Source organism: Pseudorca crassidens, chromosome X, assembly GCF_039906515.1.
Source record: "Pseudorca crassidens isolate mPseCra1 chromosome X, mPseCra1.hap1, whole genome shotgun sequence".
NCBI classification, from domain to species: domain Eukaryota; kingdom Metazoa; phylum Chordata; class Mammalia; order Artiodactyla; family Delphinidae; genus Pseudorca; species Pseudorca crassidens.
Window position 1 is genome coordinate 65,541,960 of NC_090317.1, and position 20,392 is coordinate 65,562,351.

A 20,392-nucleotide genomic window follows, 5' to 3' on the forward strand; every position below is an offset into this window, starting at 1 on the left:
AGACAAAGTCTGAAAACAATTCAGTGGACACCGATGGTGGACTAGTGAAATTACCCATGTTTCATTCACAGAATGGAATATATTGATAGTATAGTTATTAATAACAGATAAGAAATATCATGCATGGCAAAGACCTCCAGGATATATCAAGTGGAAAAAAAGCAAACTACAGAGTAACGTATAGTATGGTATCTTTTGTGCAAAATGGGAGGAAAATAAGAACATTCAAGTTCATTTGTATTTGCATAAAGAAAAAATGGAAGAATGTATAAACAATACTAGTAAAAATATGTTCTCACTTCAGCAGCACATGTATTTTCAGTATTGAAATTGGAACTATATAGAGAAGATTAGCATAACCCCTGCAAAAGTATGCCACAGAAATTCATGATGTGTTTCATAGTTTGGGGAAGAAAAGAAACATTTACATTCATGAAGCTAAAAGATCCCCAAACTGAATCAACCAAAAGATGATAATGAGACGTATTATAATCAAATTGCCACAAGTCAAAGACAAAGAGAGAATTTTGAAAGCAGTGAGAGAAAATCGACTCTTCACATATAAGGGAGTGCTCATAAGACTATCAGTAGATTTCTCAGCAGGAAATTTGCCGGCCATGAGATAATGAGGTGATATATTCAAAGTACTGAAAGAAAAATACTGACAACCAAGAATTCTATACACAGCAATATTACCTGTTAAAATGTAGAAGAGATTAAAAATCATTCCTAGACAAACAAAAACTGAGGGAGTTTGGCACCACTAGACCTACCTTAGAAGAAATGCTTTAGAGAGTTCTTCAAGTAGAAAGAAAAACATGCTAAAGAGTAACATGAAAGCATTTGAAAGTGTGAATCTCATTGGTGAAGCTAAATATATAGACATACACAGATTAAATTAAGACTGTAATGGTGATGTGTAAATTACTTTTTACCCTAATATAAATGTTAAAAATTTGTTAATAGATAAAAAATACAAATATAAGCAAACTCTGACTATAAGAACACAAAGTCTCTGGGGTGGAATAGAAGTGTAGTATTTCAGTATGGGATTGAAGTTAAACTATTATCAACTTAAAATAGAAGTTACAACTATAAAGATAAATATGCAAGCTTTGAGCTAATCTCAAAGGAAAAAAAAACTACAGTAGATACCAGGAAGGTAAAGAGAAAAGAATCAAAGAAAATCACCAAATAAAATCATCAGAGAACAAAGGAAAATGGCAAGAGAGGAAGAGAGGGACAAAATAGACAGAAAATAATTAACAGAATGGCAATAGTAAGACTTTACATAATTTTCTTAAGTGTAAATGAATTAAACTCACTAATCAGAAGGCACAGAGTGACTGAATGGATTAAAAAAAACCAAGTTCCAGCAATATGTTGTCTACAAGAGACTCACTTTAGCTTTAAAAGCACAGATAGGCTGAAAGTTAAGGGATGGAAATAGATATTTCATGCAAAGGGTAATCAGAAGAAAGTGGGTATGGATATAGGGAAAAAAACAGACTTGAAGTCTAAAACTGTCTCTAGAGACAAAGAAGTTCATTATATAAGGATAAAAGGGTCAATTCAACAAGAAGATGTAACAGTTATAAATATATATGTACCTTATGTCAGAACATCTAAAAATATAAAGCAAATATTGATAGATTTGAAGGTAGAATTCCACAACAATACAGTAAGGGTAAGGGTCCTCAAATATCCCACTTACAATAATAGATAGAATATCCAGACAGAAAATCAATTTAAAAAACCCAGCTGCCTTGAATAACACTATAGACCAAGTATACCTAAGAGACAGAACTTACAACCAACAGGAAAATACTCATTCTTCTCAAGCACACACCGAAAATTCTTCAGGATAGATCAAATGTTAGGCCACAAAACAGTCTTAGCAAATTTAACAACACCAAAATCATTCCAAGTATCTTTTCTGACCATATGGGAATAAACCAGAAATCAATAACAGCAAGAAAACTGGAAAATGCACAGATACATAGAAATAAATCAACACACTTGTGAACAACCATTGCACCAAAGAGGAAATCAAAAGGGAATTTAAATACTATTTTGAGACAAATGAAAACAAAAACACAACATACTGAAATTTATGGGATGCATCAAAAGAAGTACTGAGAGGAATGTTTGTAGCAATGAATGCCTACATTGAGAAAGGTGAAGGTGCCCACTCTTACCACTCCTATTCCACATAGTACTAGAAGTACTAGTCAGAACAATTAGGCAAGAAAAAGAAAGTTCCTCAAAACATTAAAAATAGAACTATTTTATAGTCCAGCAATCTGTGTATATGACCAAAGAAAATGATACCAGAATCTTGAAGATATTCTTGCACCTGCACTCCCATGTTAACTTCAGCATTTTCAAAATATCCAACATCAGAAACCAATCTAAATGTCAGTGAATGTATGAATATATACAAGTGAATATTATTCAGCTTTAGAAAGAAGTAAATTCAGCCATTTGCGACACCATGGGTAAATCTGGAGAATATTTTCCTAAGTGAAATAAGCCAAACACAGAAATACAAATACTACATGATCTCACTTATATGTGGTATCTAAATTAGTCAAACTCATTGAAACAGAGAGTAGAATAATGTTCACCAGAGGGAGAAATGGAGTGATTTTGTTCATGCTGCATAAAGTTTCAGTTTTGCAAGATGAATAAGTTCTGGATATCTAATGTCCAACAATGTGACAATAGTTAATATTGTATTGTATGCTTGAAATCTGCTAGAGAATAGATTTAAATGTTATTACATGAACACATGCACATGAAAGGTGACTATATGAGGTGATTAATATGTTAATTAGGTTGATTGTCGTTAATATTTCATAATGTCTACATATATCAAATTATCATATTATACACTTTAAATGTATAAAATTTTTAATGGTTAATTATACCTCAAAAAAGCTGAAAGAAAATAATGTCCTATGTATGATGTGAGGATGATAAAACATGGTGGATGTGAACAGGGATGGGGAACCAGATCTCTGTACGTATTTATTTTTCTAATGTTTTGAATTTTAGAATATGTCCATTATGCAAACATTAAATTAAGAAAACAATAAAGAAAAACTATGAAAGACCTAACCTTTAGCTTTGGCTAGAGGGAGGGCCACTTATGTGAAAAACAGGAAAAGGAAAGTAGATTGATTAAAATGTAGTCAATAGCAATTAAAGAAATGTGCTGTATACAGATAGCTCAGTCAAAGATGCATACCCTAAGAAAACCATAATTCAAAAAGAGTCATGTACCAAAATGTTCATTGCAGCTCTATTTACAATAGCCCGGAGATGGAAACAACCTATGTGTCCATCATAAGATGAATGGATAAAGAAGATGTGGCACATATATACAATGGAATATTACTCAACCATAGAAAGAAACAAAATTGAGTTATTTGTAATGAGGTGGATGGACCTAAAGTCTGTCGTACAGAGTGAAGTACATCAGAAAGAGAAAGACAAATACTGTATGCTAACACATATATATGGAATTTAAGAAAAAAAGCTCATGAAGAACCTAGGGGTAAGACAGGAATAAATACACAAACCTACTAGAGAATGGACTTGAGGATATGGGGAGGAGGAAGGGTAAGCTGTGACAAAGTGAGAGAGTGGCATGGACATATATACACTACGAAACGTAAAATAGATAGCTAGTGGGAAGCAGCCACATAGCACAGGGAGATCAGCCAGGTGCTTTGTGACCACCTAGAGGGGTGGGATAGGGAGGGTGGGAGGGAGGGAGATGCAAGAGGGAAGAGGTATGGGAACATATGTATATGTATAACTGATTCACTTTGTTATAAAGCAGAAACTAACACACCACTGTAAAGCAATTATATTCCAATAAAGATGTAAAAAAAAAGATGCAGGGCAGTTAAAATATGACAAATAGTAGAATAGTAATTAACAAGAGTGGCAAAAATCCAACATAGATTCTTTGAAATAGGAAAATATGTGCTTGTATAAAGCAGAATATAAAGAAGGAGTTAAGGGGAAAGGAAATATTGATCTAGATGAAGAATCAGGGAATAAATGTAGGACAATGGTTTATTGGGGCTCGAGAAAAGATAAAGTACACAGATTAAAGAGAGGTACAAAAGGAAGAATGTAAAAAATGATAAACACAAATAACTTTTTTAGATGAAGCTGGGGTAGATGAAAATACATTTTCTGTATACTTAATAAAGAAAGATTTGAGGTCATCAGCTTGAAGGACAGGGTAAGTAAATGGGATTTAAGGGGGAAAAGATATTATTGTCATTGTGAAACATAAGCCAATGAGAAGATGAGGCATGTAAAATAGGATTGCTAAACTATGGTCAAAGCTAAGATTCAGCTAAAACACAAAATCTTGGACTGTACTACATTTTTCCACTTTTAGGATGATATTCTAAACAATATTCTAACAAAGATGTGAAGAAGCAGAAGGGGATTAGTATGTGTTAAATCCCTCAAAACCTGAAGGGTAAGTACTGTTATTATTCACATTCTACAGATGATGAAATTGAAGCTTAGAGTCAATAAGGAATTTTCCTACAGACACTCTCCTAGAAAGTGGTAGAGTCAGAATTCAAACACAGGTTGATCTGACTCCAATGTTCATGTTCCTTATCACCAAGCCTGGCACATAGAAGGCATTCACGGAGTACTTTTGGAATGACTGTCCACTAAGAATATAAATAATAAATTATGGAAATAAACAACATTGGAGAATGGGCAGTCAAAATTAACAAATAGCAAAAGGTAATACAAAAAGTTGATTTGTTGGAGAGTAAAACACTGAAATACTGCTAAAACATTCATCAAATATTTAAATCACTTTCCAAATCTCTACTGGAACTTGAAAATGCTGAGATAATGTTAGGTATATTTAGAAAATAATCTATGAAATCTATATAAAAAATCTGTCAAAGTAAAAATATATATTGCCTTAAGGATTGAAAAATTTTATACTTCTCCTAAACTTATAAAATAAAATATCTTATATATAATCAGCAATTATAGAGTGTAATAACTGTATGCATGCTCTTATCAAAAACAGAAAATATTGAAGATTTACTTGGTTGATATGACATACACACATATAAATTGGAAACATGGTGAAAACAATTATTTACACACACACAAACACGCAATCCTCTACATATGTATGTGAATAAACACACAGAAACTTATGAACCTTTTGAAAGCATCAAAAGAACTATTGTTCAGAGGCAGGTCTTTCAGGCTGTACTTGCACAGAGATATAACATTTATCCTTAGTAAATTAAGCTTCACATGCAAATAAAACTGTTCATCTGCTACTTGGAAAAATAGAGAAAAATCTTTAAGCTTTTCTCTGGGATTAAACTGGACACTTTCATTAAAAGTACATTGTGTTAGATCACTAAAATGATTGACACATGTCCAAGAATCACATCACATGGCCAAAGTACCATAAGAATATTTTTAGTTTCGTTGCCCTTGCTTTTGGAGTCAGATCAAAAATAATCATTGCCAAATTTATGTGAAGGAGCTTATTGCCTATGTTTTCCTTTAGGATATTATGTTTTCAGGTCTTATGTTCAAGTCCTAATTCCATTATGAGTTAAGTTTTGTGTATGGTGTAGGTTTGTGGTCCAGTTTCATTCTTTTCATATCCAAATTTTCTAATATAATTTATTGAAGAGACTGTCCTTTCCCCATAGATTATAATAGGCTACTTTGCTGTAAATTAATTGACCATATAAGGGTGGATTTATTTTTCAGGTTTCTCTATTCTGTTCCATTTGGTCTATGTGCCTGTTTTCATGCAAGTAATATACTGTTTTGATTATTATATATTTGTAATATAGTTTAAAATAAAAAAAATATATGCCTCTAGTTTTTTTTTCTACCTTCTCAAGATAGCTCAGGGTATTTTTTTCATATATAAGTGTTCACAGGAACTTTATTTATAATAGCCCCAAACTGGAAACAGTTTAAATATTCACTAAGACATGAATGGACAAACAATGGTGATATAACAATAAAATGGAAAACCACTTGGCAAAAAAAAAAGAGAAATGATGAGGCAACAAACATGGATGAATCTCAAAAATATCATGCTAAGTGAAAGAAGCTAGATATAGGAGAGAATCTGCTGTATTATTCCATGTATATCAAACTCTAAAAGAGACCAATCTAATCTGTTGTAAAATAAATCAGAATAATGATTGCAATTTGGGAGAAAAGATAGACCTGAAAGGGGTGTGAGGAAACTTGCTAGAGAGATAGAAATTTTTTAAAATCTTATTTTGGGGTTATGGTTACAAAGTAATTTAATTGGTCAAAACACATTGAATAGAACACTTAACATCTGTGCATTTTATTGAATGAAATTATACATCAACCAAAAATGAGATGGAAATATAAGTGCCAATATCTAGATATTAGGAGTCTTAGGAGAGTAAAATAAATCAAGGGAGGAGATATTTGAAGAAATAATGAAGATAACCTTGGAACTGAAGAAAGATGAAAGATCTCAGTTTCAAAGAGTGCCAAATACACCAAACAGGATGGGTAATGAAAAATACACACTTAGAAATATTAGAGTGAGTATCAGAAAACAAAACATTCTAAAACTCTAAAAAAAGAAAAAAGAAAAAGAGACCACTTACAAAGGAATAAGTTTCAAAATGAATTGACCAAAACAACAAAGGAAAAGAATTTGAAGTGAGAATTTTATATCCAGCTAAACATCCATTCAAATGTTAAAGGCTAAAAAAAGTCAGAGCATTCAATGGCTCAGGTTTAAACAAAAATACAGTCCTCCCTCGAAAAACATTTTTTTTTTTTTTTTGCAGTACGCAGGCCTCTCACTGTTGTGGCCTCTCCAATTGCAGAGCACAGGCTCCAGATGTGCAGGCTCAGCAGCCATGGCTCATGGGCCCAGCCACTCTGTGGCATGTGAGATCTTCCTGGACTGGGGCACGAACCCGTGTCCCCTGCATCATCAGGCAGACTCTCAACCACTGCACCACAAGGAAAACCTGAAAAACAATTTTTGAAATAACTAGCTCAGTAATGGAAACAAATTCCACAGATAATACTAGAGATTTGTGAAAGCTGAACAAATAACTTAGTAAAGTTTAGTGTTTTAAAAAAAATTACCAGATCAAAGAAAAAAACAAGTGTGTATATATATATATATATATATATATATATATATATATATTTAAACAACTCAGAACTGAAAAATCTAGACAAATTTAATGTGCTGTCATGGGAGCTCAAGACCATGTCATTGAAGAGTATAAGGGCTGAAAGGGAAGAGAGAGACCAAGGGGTAGGAGAAGATGCTAATTTTGTCTTTGTAAGGAAAAGCTACAGCTATTATTTTTGTTTTTAAATTTTTATTTATTTTTTACATATATCTACACTTTTTCAAATACTTTTCCCATTTAGGTTATTACAGAACATTAAGCAGAGTTCCCTGTGCTATACAGTAAGTCCTTGTTGGTTATCTACTTTAAATATAGCAGTGTGTATATGTCAATCCCATACTCGCAATCTGTCCCTCCCCACAACCCTTCCCCCTGATAACCATAAGTTCAATCTCTTAAGTCTGTGAGTCTGTTTCTGTTTTGTAAATAATGTGGTTGGTATTATTTTTTTAGATTCCACATATAAGTGGTATATGATATTTGCCTTTCCCTGTCTGACATACTTCACTTAGCATGATAATCTCTAAGCCCATCCATGTTGCTGCAAATGGCATTATTTCATTCCATTTAATGGCTGAGTAATATTTCATTGTATATATGGAGAATGTCTTCATCAGTTCATCTGTCGATGGATATTCAGGTGGCTTCCATGCCTTAGCTATTTTAAACAGTGCTACAATGAACATTGGGGTGCCTGTATCCTTTCGAACCAGGAGTGGGATTGCTGGATCATATGGTAACTCTATTTTTAGTTTCTTAAGGAACAACCATGTTATTATTCTCCAGAGTGGCTGTACCAATTTACATTCTCAGCAGCAGTGTAGGAGGGTTCCCTTTTCTCCACACCCTTTCCATCATTTATTGTATATAGAATTTTGATGATCTGACTGGTGGAAGGTGATATCTCATGTAGTTTGATTTGCATTTCTCTAATAATTAATGATGTTGAGCATCTTTTCATGTGCCACTTGGCCATCTGTATGTCTTTTTTTGTAGAAATGTCTGTTTAGGTCTTCTGCCCATTTTTTTGATTGGGTTTTTTTTTTTTTTTTTTGATATTGAGCTGTCTAAGTTGTTTGTAAATTTTGGAGATGAATCCCCTGTTGGTCTCATCGTTTGCAAATATTTTCTCCCATTCTGTGGGTTGTCTTTTCATTTTGTTTATGGTTTCCTTTTCTTTGCAAAAGCTCTTGAGTTTGATTAGGTCGCATTTGTTTTTGTTTTCATTTCCCTTAAGAGACAGGTTGAAAATGATATGCTGGGATTTATGTCAGAAAGTGTTCTGCCTATATCTTACTGTAAGAGTTTTATAGTATCCAGTCTTACATTTAGGTCTTTAATCCATTCTGAGTTTATTTTTGTGTATGGTTTTAAAGAATGTTGTAATTTCATTTATTTACATGTAGCTGTCCAGTTTTCCCAGCACCACTTATTGAAGAGGCTGTCTTTTCTCCATTATATATTTTTGCCTCCTTTGCTGTATATTAATTGGTCATAGGTGCATGGGTTTATCTCTGGGATTCAAATCCTGTTCCATTGATCTGTATTTCTGTTTTGGTGCCAGTACCATACTGTTTTGATTACTGTAGCTTTGTAGTATTGTCTGATGTCAGGGAAACTGATTCCTCCAGCTCTGTTTTTCTATCTCAAGTTTGTTTTGGCTATTGGGGGTCTTTTGTGTCTCTATAGAAATTTTAAGATCCTTTAAATCTAGTTCTGTGGAAAATGTCCTTGGTCATTTGATAGGGATTGCATTGAATCTGTAGATTGCTTTGGGTAGTATAGTCATTTTAACAATATTGATTCTTCCAATCCAAGAACCTGGTATATCTTTCCATCTGCTTGTGTCATCTTCTATTACTTTCATCAGATCCTTATAGTTTTCAGAGTACAGGTCTTCTGTCTACTTAGGTAGGGTTATTCTTAGGTATTTAATTACTTTTGATGAAGTGGTAAATGGGATTGTTTCTTAATTTCTCTTTTTGATCTTTCATTGTTAGTGTATAGGAATGTAAGATATTTCTGTGTATTAATTTTGTATCCTGCAAATTTACCATTCATTGATGAGCTTTAGTAGTTTTCTGGTAGCACCTTTAGGATTTTCTATGTATATTATGATGTCATCTGAAAACAGTGACATTTTTACTTCTTCCTTCCAATTTGGATTCCTTTTATTTCTTTTTCTTTTCTGATTGCCGTGCCTAAGACTTCCAAAACTATTTTGAATAAAAGTGGTGAGAGGGGACATCCATGGTGGTGCAGTAGTTATGAACCTACCTGTCAGTGCAGGGGACATGGGTTTGAGCCCTGGTCTGGGAATATCCCACATGCCACAGAGCAACTAAGCCTGTGCATCACAACTACTGATCCTGTGCTTTAGAGCCTACAAGCCACAACTACTGAGCCTGCATGCCACAACTACTGAAGCCCCCATGCCTAGAGCCAGTGCTCTGCAACAAGAGAAGCCACCACAATGAGAAGCCCATGCACCAAAACAAAGCATAGCCCCTGCTTGCTGCAACTAGAGAAAGCCCGCACACAGCAACAAAGACCCAACACAGACAAAATAAATAAATAAATAAATAATTTTTTTAAAAAAATGGTGTGAGTGGACATCCTTGTTTTGTTCCTGATCTCAGAGGAAATGTTTTCAGCTTTTCACCATTGAGTATGATGTTAGCTGTAAGTTTGTTGTAAATGTCCTTTATTATATTGAGGTATGTTCCCTCTATGCCCACTTTCTGGAGAGTTTTTATCATAAATGGGTGTTGAATTTTGTCTCAAGCTTTCTCTGCATCTATTAAGATGATCATATGTTTTTTATTCTTCAATTTGTTTATGTGGTGTATCACACTGATTGATATTGAAAAATACTTCTATCCCTGGGATAAATACCACTTGACCATGATGTATGATCCTTTTAGTGTATTATTGGATTCCAATTGTTAGTATTTCATTGAGGATTTTTGCATCTATATTCATCAGTGATATTGGCCTATAATTTTCTTTTTTGTGTGATAACTTTGTCTGGTTTTTATACCAAAGTGATGGTGCCCTCATAGAATGAGTTTGGAAGTATTCCTTCCTCTGAGATTTTTTGGAATAATTTCAGAAGGATAAGTGTTAACTCTTCTCTGAATGTTTTCTAGAATTAGCCTGTAAAGCCATCTGGTTCTGGACATTTGTTGGGAGTTTTTTAAATCACAGTTTCAATTCCAGTACTTCTGATTGGTCTGTTCATATTTTCTATTTCTTCATGGTTCAGTCTTGGGAGATTTTACTTCTCTACGAATTTGTTCATTTCTTCTAGGTAGTCCATTTTATTGGCATATAGTTGCTTGTCATAGTCTTATGATCCTTTGTATTTCTGTGGTGTCTGTTGTAACTTCTTTTTCATTTATAATTTTATTGATCTAGGCCCTCTCCCTCTTTTTCTTGATGAGTCTGGCTAAAGGTTTATCAATTTTGTTTAACTTTTCAAAGAATAAGCTTTTAGTTTCATTGATCTCTTCTACTGTTTTCTTTGTCTCCATTTCATTTATTCCTGCTCTGATCTTTATGATTTCTTTCCTTCTCCTAACTTTGGGTTTTGTTTTTCTTCTTTCTCTGGTTGCTTTATGTGTAAGGTTAGGTTGTTTATTTAGATTTTAGATTTTTCTTGTTTCCTGAGGTAATACTGTATTGCTATATTCTTCCCATTTTGAACTGATTTTGCTGCATCTCATAGGTTCTGGGTCATAGTGCTTTGTTTTCATTTGTCTCTAGGTATTTTTATAAATTTCCTCTTTGATTTCTTCAGTGAAGAAATGTTTGCTTTTGCTTTTTTTTTTTTTTTTTTTGTGGTATGCGGGCCTCTCACTGTTGTGGCCTCTCCCATTGAGAAGCACAGGCTCCGGACGTGCAGGCTCAGCAGCCATGGCTCACGGGACCAGCCGCTCCGTGGCATGTGGGATCTTCCCAGACTGGGGCACGAACCCATGTCCCCTGCATCGACAGGCAGACTCTGAACCACTGCTCCCCCATGGAAGCCCTCTATTGGTTATTTAGTAGCATATTGTTTAGCCTCCACGTGTGTTTATTTTTTTTACCATGTTTTCTTGTAGTTGATTTCTAATAGCATGTAGTTGGCAAAGATGCTTGATATAATTTCAGTCTTCTTAAATTTACTGAGGCTCAATTTGTCACCTAGCACATGATCAATCATGGAGAATATTCTAGGTACACTTGAGAAAAATATGTATTCTGCTACTTTTGGATGGATTGCTCTAAAAATATCAATTAAGTCTATCTGGTCAAATCTGTCTTTTAAGTCCTGTGTTTCCTTATTAATCTTCTATCTGGATGATCTGTCCATTGATGAAAGTGGGGTGTTAAAGTCCCCCACATTATTGTGTTACTGTTGATTTCTCCTTTTATGGTTGTTAGAATTTGCTTTGTATATTGAGGAGCTCCTATGTTGGTTGCATATATATTTACAATTGTTATATCTTCCTGTTTAATTTATCCCTTGATCATTACGTAGTGTCCTTCCTTGTCTCTTATAACAGTCTTTAATTTAAAGTCTATTTTGTCATATGAGTATTGCTACTCCAGCTTTCTTTTGATTTTCATTTGCATGGGATAACTTTTTCCATCCCCTAACTTTAAGTCTGTATGTGTTCCTTTATCTTAAGTGGGTCTCTTGTAGACAGCATATATATGTTTCTTGTTTCTGTAACCATTCTGTCTTTTGGTTGTAGTATTTAATCTGTTTATGTTTAACGTAATTATTGATATGTATGTTCTTATTACCATTTTCTTAATTACTTTGCATTTGTTTTTGTAGGTGTTTTTTCTTCCCTTCCTCTTTTGCTCTCTTATCTTTTGATTTGATGACTAACTTTAGTGTTTGTTTGGATTCTTTTTTTTTTCTTTTTTGTGTGTACATCTATTATAGATTTGTGGGTTTTGGTTACAGTGAGGTTTTGATATAGCAGTCTGTATATAAACAAGATTGTTTTAGGTTGCTTGTCTTTTAATTGCATATGACTTTCCAATATTCTACATTTGTGTTCTCTTCTCACAATTGCTGGTTTTGATATCATATTTTTGCACAGTTGATTTCCTACCTTTACTGTATGTTTGCCTTTACTAGTGAGTTTTCCCATTTGTAATTTTCTTGTTTCTAATTTTGGCCTTTTCCTTTCCATTTAGAGCAGTTCCTTTAGCATTTGTTACAAAGCTGGTCTTGTGGTGCTGAATTCTATTAGCTTTTGCTTATCTGTAAAGCTTTTGATTTCTCCATCAAACCTGAATGAGAGTCTTGATGGGTAGATTATTTTCTTCCTTTTCATCAATTTAAATATATTGTGCCACTCCCTTCTGGCCTGCAGAATTTCTGCTGAGAAATCAGCTGATAACCTTATGGAAATTTCCTTGTACGTTTTTTGTTGCCTTTCCTTTGTTTCCTTTAATATTTTTCTTTGTCTTTAATTTTCATCAATTTGTTTATTATGTGTCTCAGTGTATTACTCCTTGGATTTTTTTTTGTCTGGTACTCTATGAGCTTCCTGGACTTGGATGATTGTTTCCTTTCCCATGTTAAGGAAGTTTTCATCTATTATCTCTGCAAATATTTTCTTAGACCCTTTGTTTTTCTCTTCTCCTTCTGGGACCCCTATAATGCAAATCTTGGTGCGTTTAATGTTTTCCCTGAGGTCTCTTACTGTGTCCTCATTTATTCTCATTCTTTTTTCTTTATTCTGTTTCATGGCAGTGATTTCCACCATTCTGTCTTCCATGTCATTTATCTGTTCTTCTGCCTCAGTTACTCTGCTATTGATTCCTTTTAGTGTATTTTTCATTTCAATTATTGTATTCATCTCTTTTCATTTGTTCTTTAGTTCTTCTAGTTCTTTTATATACATTTCTTGTATCTTCTCAATCAATGCCTCCATTTTTTTTCTGAGATCTTGGATCATTTTCACTCTCATTACTCTGAGTTTTTTTTTTTTATTATTATTGTAGATTGCCTATCTTCACTTAACTTAGTTGTTCTTCTGGGACATATTCCTCTGCTGTCTCCTTTTGTCTAAATTACTGTGATTGTGGTTTCTGTTCTGTAGGCTGCAGGGTTGTAGTTCTTCTACTTTCTGCTGCCTGCCCCCTGGTGGATGAGTCTCTCTAAGAGGCATGTGCAGACTTCCTGGTGGGAGGTACTTTTTCCTGCCCACTGGTGTGTAGAGCTGGGTCTTTTGCCTCTGGTGGGCAGGGCCGTGTCAAGATGTGTGTTTATTATCCGGCAACTGTTTATTCAGGAAGACTCTAAGCAGCCTGTCTGCTGATGGGTGGTGCTGTGTTCTTGCCTTGTTGGTTGTGTGGCCTGATGCATCCTAGCACTTGAGCCTACAGGCAGTTGGGAGGGGCCATATCTTAGTGAGAAAATGACAGCCTCCTAGAGGGCCCACACCAATGAGCATACGTCAGAGCCACCACTGCCAGTGTCCTCACAGTGAGCCACAGCCAACCCCTGTCTCTGCTGGGGACCCTCCAACACTAGCAAGTATATCCAGTGTCTTACATGGTCATTGCTTTATTCCTGGGTCCTGGTGCACATGAGATCCTGTGCGTGCCTTCCAATTGTGGAGTTTCTGTTTCCCCCTGTCCTGTGGAAGTCCTGTGGTCACCCCCTGCTGGCCTTCAAAGTCAGACTCTCTGGGGCCTCCTCCTCCCATGGACAGACCCCCAGGCTGGGGAGTCCAACATGGGGCTCAGAACTTTCATTCTTGTATGAGAACTTCTGTGGTATAATTATTTTCTAGTTTGTGAATTGCTCATTTGTCATGTATGGGATTTCATTTTTTCACAATTGCACCCCTCCTACCATCTCTTCTTTGTCTCTTCTTTTTGGCTTCTTCTTTTTCTTTGGATGTAGCTTATCTTTTTTTGGTAGGTTCCAGCATTTTTTTTTATCAGTGTTTGCTTAGCAGTTAGTTGTGATTTTGGTGTTTCCATAAGAGGGGGTGAGCTCAAGTCCATCTACTCTACCATATTGCCTCCTTCCTCCTTACTTACTTTATTTTTAAATCTTCATAGCAAAAGCATTCTGAATCTACTACACACAGGAGCCAGGAAGATTTTCCTAAAACAGTGAATAGAGCTATGTTATTTTTCAAGTCAGTCAAATTTCTTATGGCTCTTCTTCCTAAAGAAGGGTCTGTATACTCCATGTAGATAGATATCTTTCTTGGATATCTGAGCCAAGGGACAACTGAGTCTAGAAGCAATTTCCCAGCCTGAAGAAATGAGGAGCAGGGTCAGGCTTTTCTTTTGTTTTCCAGTAGGTGTTATTATAACACAAGTTTTTTATTCCTTTTACCTGAGCTGTCTCTAGTTATATTTGGCATTCTACCTCCCACTGCCTCTGTCAGAGGTGCTCCTCTATGACCTCATTATTGCTTCTTTTGCCTCCATGGTCATTGTTACCTTGCTGCTGTCAGTGTTGCCTGCATCACTCTCTGGGGCGCCAGGACAGTGTGCTCTTCCACCAAGACTGGGATCCTTTGAGTTGCAGACTCCACCACCACATTGGCTGGGGAGAGTCTGTGGGAGCTGGGCTCACATGGATACCTCTGCTCTGTCAGGTGTTGTAGGGTTCATGGCCTCTGCTGTTGTAAATGGGGTGTAGGGGGCAGGAATCATGAGGGTCTTTGCAGCTTGAGGGATAGGATCTCAGACCACACTGTCACTGTTTCCCAGATACCGGTGGCTGAGGACACCACTGTGGATGGGAGGCTGGGGTTATGTGTGCTACCTCCCCTGCTGTTACTGGCTTCTCTGGGGCTATGAGCTCAGCTGTTGTAGTCAGAAGGCTGGGAATACCAGCATGGTCTCCATCCTTCCTCTGGTTCTGCCTCCTCTATGTGTTCCACTCCATCCAACTTTAGATGTACAGATATATGGACTTCTCTGGCATCCTGGTGTCTTGGGAACAGGTACTTTGTTGAGTTCTGGATGTTTTACTGGTTGTAGCTTTAAAGGAAGAGAGCCACACACAAATTTGCCATGACCCTGACATCACTCATGGCATCAAAGCTTGATATCACTTTGTTTCCAATAACCATGATTTGTTATTAGTGCTTGATGTTGGTCATTGTTGTTTGCTTGTTTAGTTATTTTTCTAAACTAGTTTTGTAAAGACTGAATACTTTGTAATATGTGGCCACTGAAGTTTGTGATTCACTTGCTAACTGGTCAAATAGTTATTAGGTAGTGGTCTTAAAAACACCTGGAACCAAAAAAGAAAAAAAAAGGGAATAAAAGAAAAAAAATTCTCAGCCTTTGCAGATTGGCTTTGTGTTGAGACAGTACTTCATGTCAAACTATTACATTTACAATTATGCCTTAGCCAAATTTAATTCCTGCTTAAGAGAGCCTAAAGATAAAGGCAAGGTATAAAATCTTAGCATCTTCTCAGGCCTTTTGTGAACATGCGCTCACTGTCAATAGCAACTAGCACCAGGAATGTGAGCTGTTATCTTCATAACCACTGTCTATTTGGAGTTTGGGAAGGTAGTTGTGCAGTTTAAAAGCCATAGAGCTTTTTATCATAAAGCACCATCTTCTTTATTCATCAAGCATACCTTTAGTTCTTTTGAGTTTTTGACTAGATTCAGAGCTATGCAAAAATTTATTCTGACATAATTTGGGGGATGGACCAAACTCTGGAATTACCTAGTCTATCATTTCTGATCATGTCACCAGCTGTATTCTACCATTACTTTTATGTTGGAAAAATAATTCTATCTAAATCATATAAGGGGGAAAAGAAGTAATATCTGTGTAGCCTACAGCATGCATATGTACTGTAAGTTAGTGATTGTAAATTCAATAAATTAATATAATTTAAACAAAGTCTGTAAGTAGATGAATTGCCTTACTTAAACACTTTCTCCAATTTTTTGTTTTACTTTAATTTTCTTCATTTAGTTGAAGTTGAACTGGACTTAGTTATTCTTACTTATCATAGTTCAAAAATAAATTAAAAAGAAAGCCTATAATTTCAAGTTTCCTCTTCTTGGCATAAGAACTAGTTGGAATAACTGAATATGCAGTAGTAATCATTCTATCTTGATCAAACTGCATAGAACAACTGTTTTCTAGTGGAGTCTTGGACCACGAGAAGTATAGACAGGGATTCAATTCTTTCAGGACAAAATTATGGCTGAAAATAAAAGATAAAACTCTATAATTTTATTTGAAATGTGCAGCCAAGATTTCTTTGAATGTTTTATTTATGTAGCTTTATATTCATGTGTATATCCATGTGTGTGTGTGTGTGTGTGTGTATATATATATATATATATATATATATATATATATATACCCAAACTGGTATTTATATATATACCAAATCTGACAGATGCAAGAAATAGAATATCATCTAGAGCTTCAGGAGAGCACAGCCCTACTGACACCTTGATTTTGGACTTCTAACTTCTAGAATTGTTATGAATAAGGTTCTGTTACTTTAATTCATCCAGACTGTGGTAATTTGTTATGGTAGACATAAGTAATTAGTACAACCACCAACCTAGAAATTAACATTCAAATAAATAATCCGTCAAAAATGGAAGTGATATAAAGACTTTCTCATAGAAACAAAAATCGATGGCATTTAAAACCATCAGAGCTGCCCTAAAAGAAATGGTGAAAGAAGGTCTCCAAGTAAAGGAAATATTGTATACATCAGAAAATCAGATATAAAAAAAGAAAGTAAAAGCATTGGAAAGTAAATGAATGTAATGGAAGTAAAGTATTTATGATTCTTAATTTCTCTAGTAGATAATGTTCAAATTAATAATAATAACATTTTTGTTGATTACAGCATATGAATAAGTGAACTGAATGATAGCAATGTTATAAGAATTTGGATGAAGGGATAGGGAATAGAGTATTATAAGGAACTTACTCTACCTGTGAAGTTTTATACTATTATTTGTGAGTGGCCATAGTTTAGTTAGAAATGTACATTGCATACTGCAGGGCAACAACTAAATACTTATAAAAAGAAATATAGTCAGTATGCTCAGAGAGGAGAAATAGATTTATCTAAAATGCTCAATATGAACCAAAAAAGGTAGAATAATAGAGAAAGAAAAAAAAATCAAACAAGTGCAAATAATAGGAAACTATTATAAGCATGGTAGAAGTTAATCAAACCATATCAATAATCGCTTTGTGAAATATCCAAATTCACCAATTAAGTGATAGAGATTGTGAGTGAATAAAAAACAAAACCCAAATATAGATTAATTATTAGTACTTTACCTAAAATATAAAAACAAAATAGGTCAACAGTATGGGGGATAAAATACTTTATATTCTTTTTCAGAAGATAGATGTGGAGAGAAAGAATCCTAACTGATTCTATGAGGCCAGTATTACTTTAATACCAAAACCAAAGACATTATAAGAAAACTACAGAACACTATGTACATGAACTAGATGCAAAAATGCTCAAAACAATATTAGCATAACAAATTACAGAATGTAAAAAAGAATTATACACCATGACCAAGTGAGATTTATGCCAGGTATGCAAAACTGGTTCAACATTCAAAAATCAATTACTCCTGCTACTTTAACAAATTCATTGATCTGCTTCAGTAGTTTTCTGATAGCATCCTTAGGATTCTCTATGCCTAGTACCATGTCATCAGCAAACAGTGATAGCTTTACTTCTTTTCCAATTAGGATTACTTATTTCTTTTTATTCTCTGATTCCAGTGGTTCAAACTTCCAAAACTATGTTGAATAATAGTGGTGAGGTTGGACAACCTTGGGTTCTTCCTGACCTTAGAGGAAATGGTTTCACTTTTTCACCATTGAGAATGATGTTAGCTGTGGGTTTGTCATATATGACCTTTATTATGTTGAGGTAAGTTCCCTCTATGCTTACTTTCTGGAGGGTTTTTATCATAAATGGGTGTTGAATTTTGTTGAAAGTTTTTTCTGCATCTATTGAGATGATCATATGGTTTTTCTCCTTCAGTTTATTAATCTGGTTTGTCACATTGATTGATTTGTGTATACTGAAGAATCTTTGCATTCCTTGCATTCCTACACACTAATGATGAAAAATCTGAAATAGAAATTAAGGAAACACTCCCATTTACCATTGAAACAAAAAGAATAAAATATCTAGGAATAAACCTACCTAAGGAGACAAATGACCTGTATGCAGAAAACTATAAGACACTGATGAAAAAATTAAAGATGTACAGATGGAGATATACCATGTTCTTGGATTAGAAGAATCAACATTATGAAAATGACTATACTAACAAAGCAATCTATAGATTCAGTGCAATTCCTATCAAACTACCAGTGGCATTTTTCACAGAACTAGAACAAAAAAATTCACTATTTGTAGGGAAACAAAAAGGACCCTGAATAGCCAAAGCAATCTTAAGAATGAAAAATGGAGCTGGAGGAATCAGGCTCCTGGACTCCAGATTATGCTACAAAACTAAAGTAATCAAGACAGTATGGTACTGGCCCCAAAACAGAAATATAGATCAATGGAAGAGGATAGAAAACCCAGAGATAAACCCACAAACATGTGATCACTTTATCTTTGATAAAGGAGGCAAGAATATACAATGGAGAAAAGACAGCCTCTTCAATAAGTGGAGCTGGGAAAACTGGACAGCTACATGTAAAATAATGAAATTAGAACACACCCTAACACCATACACAAAAATAAACTCTAAATGGATTAAAGACCTAAATGTAAGACCAGACAATATAAAACTCTTAGCAGGAAACATAGGCAGAACACTCTATGACATAAATCACAGCAAGATCCTTTTTGACCCACCTCCTAGAGAAGTGGAAATAAAAACAAAAATAAACAAATGAAACCTAATGAAACTTAAAAGCTTTTGCACCTCAAAGGAAACCATAAATAAGACAAAAAGAAAACCCTCAGAATGGGAGAAAATATTTGCAAATGAAGCAACTGACAAAGGATTAATCTCCAAAATTTATAAGCAGCACATGCAGCTCAATACCAAAAAAACAAACAACCCAATCCAAAAGTGGGCAGAAGACCTAAATAGACATTTCTCCAAAGAAGATATAAAGTTTGCCAACAAACACATGAAAGGATACTCAATATCACTAACCATTAGAGAAATGCAAATCAAAACTACAATGAGGTATCACCACACTCCAGTCAGAATGGCCATCATCAAAAAATCTGTAAAGAATAAATGTTGGAGAGAGTGTGGAGAAAAGGAAACCCTTTAGCACTGTTGGTGGGAATGTAAATTGATGCAGTCACTATGGATAACAGTATGGAGGTTCCTTAAAAACTAAAAATAGAACTACCATACGACCCAGCAATCCCACTACTGGGCATATACCCTGAGAAAACCACAATTCAATAAGAGTCATGTACCACAATATTCATTGCAGCTATATTTACAATAGCCAGGATATGGAAGCAACTTAAGTGTCCATCAACAGATGATTAGATAAAGAAGATGTGGCACATCTATACAATGGAATATTACTCAGCCATTAAAAGAGATGAAATTGAGTTATTTTTCATGAGGTGGATGGACCTCAAGTCTCTCAGACAGAGTGAAATAAGTGAGAAAGAGAAAAACAAATACTATATGCTAACACACATATAAGGAATCTAAAAAAAAAAAGGTTCTGAAGAACCTAGGGTCAGAATAGGAATAAAGGTGCAAATGTAGAGAATGGCCTTGAGGACATGGGGAGGGGGAAGGGTAAGCTGGGATGAAGAGAGAGTGGTATGGACATATATACACTACCAAAGGTAAACTAGATAGCTAGTGGAAAGAAGCTGCATAGCATAGGGAGATCAGCTCAGTGCTTTGTGACCACCTAAAAGGGTGGGATAGGGAGGATGAGAGGGAGATGCAAGAGGGAGGAGATATGGTGATATATGTATATGTATAGCTGATTCACTTTGTTATAAAGCAGAAACTAACACAACATTGTAAAGTCATTATACTCCTATAAAGATGTTAAAAGTAAACAAATATATAAATAAATAAGACTAAAGTCTAAAACAACAAGAAAAAAGACTCCAATAAACACAAAAGAAATTTTAAAGAAGAAAATAAGTGGGTGGGGGGAGTCATGACATACAGAAA

The 20,392-nt window shown here is 34.8% G+C and overlaps 1 pseudogene; it reads left to right on the top strand.

Annotated features, from left to right (window-relative positions):
- Positions 1 to 308: 308 nt before the first annotated feature.
- On the top strand, positions 309 to 407 carry LOC137217657 (U6 spliceosomal RNA; annotated as a pseudogene).
- The last annotated feature ends 19,985 nt before the right edge of the window (positions 408 to 20,392 follow it).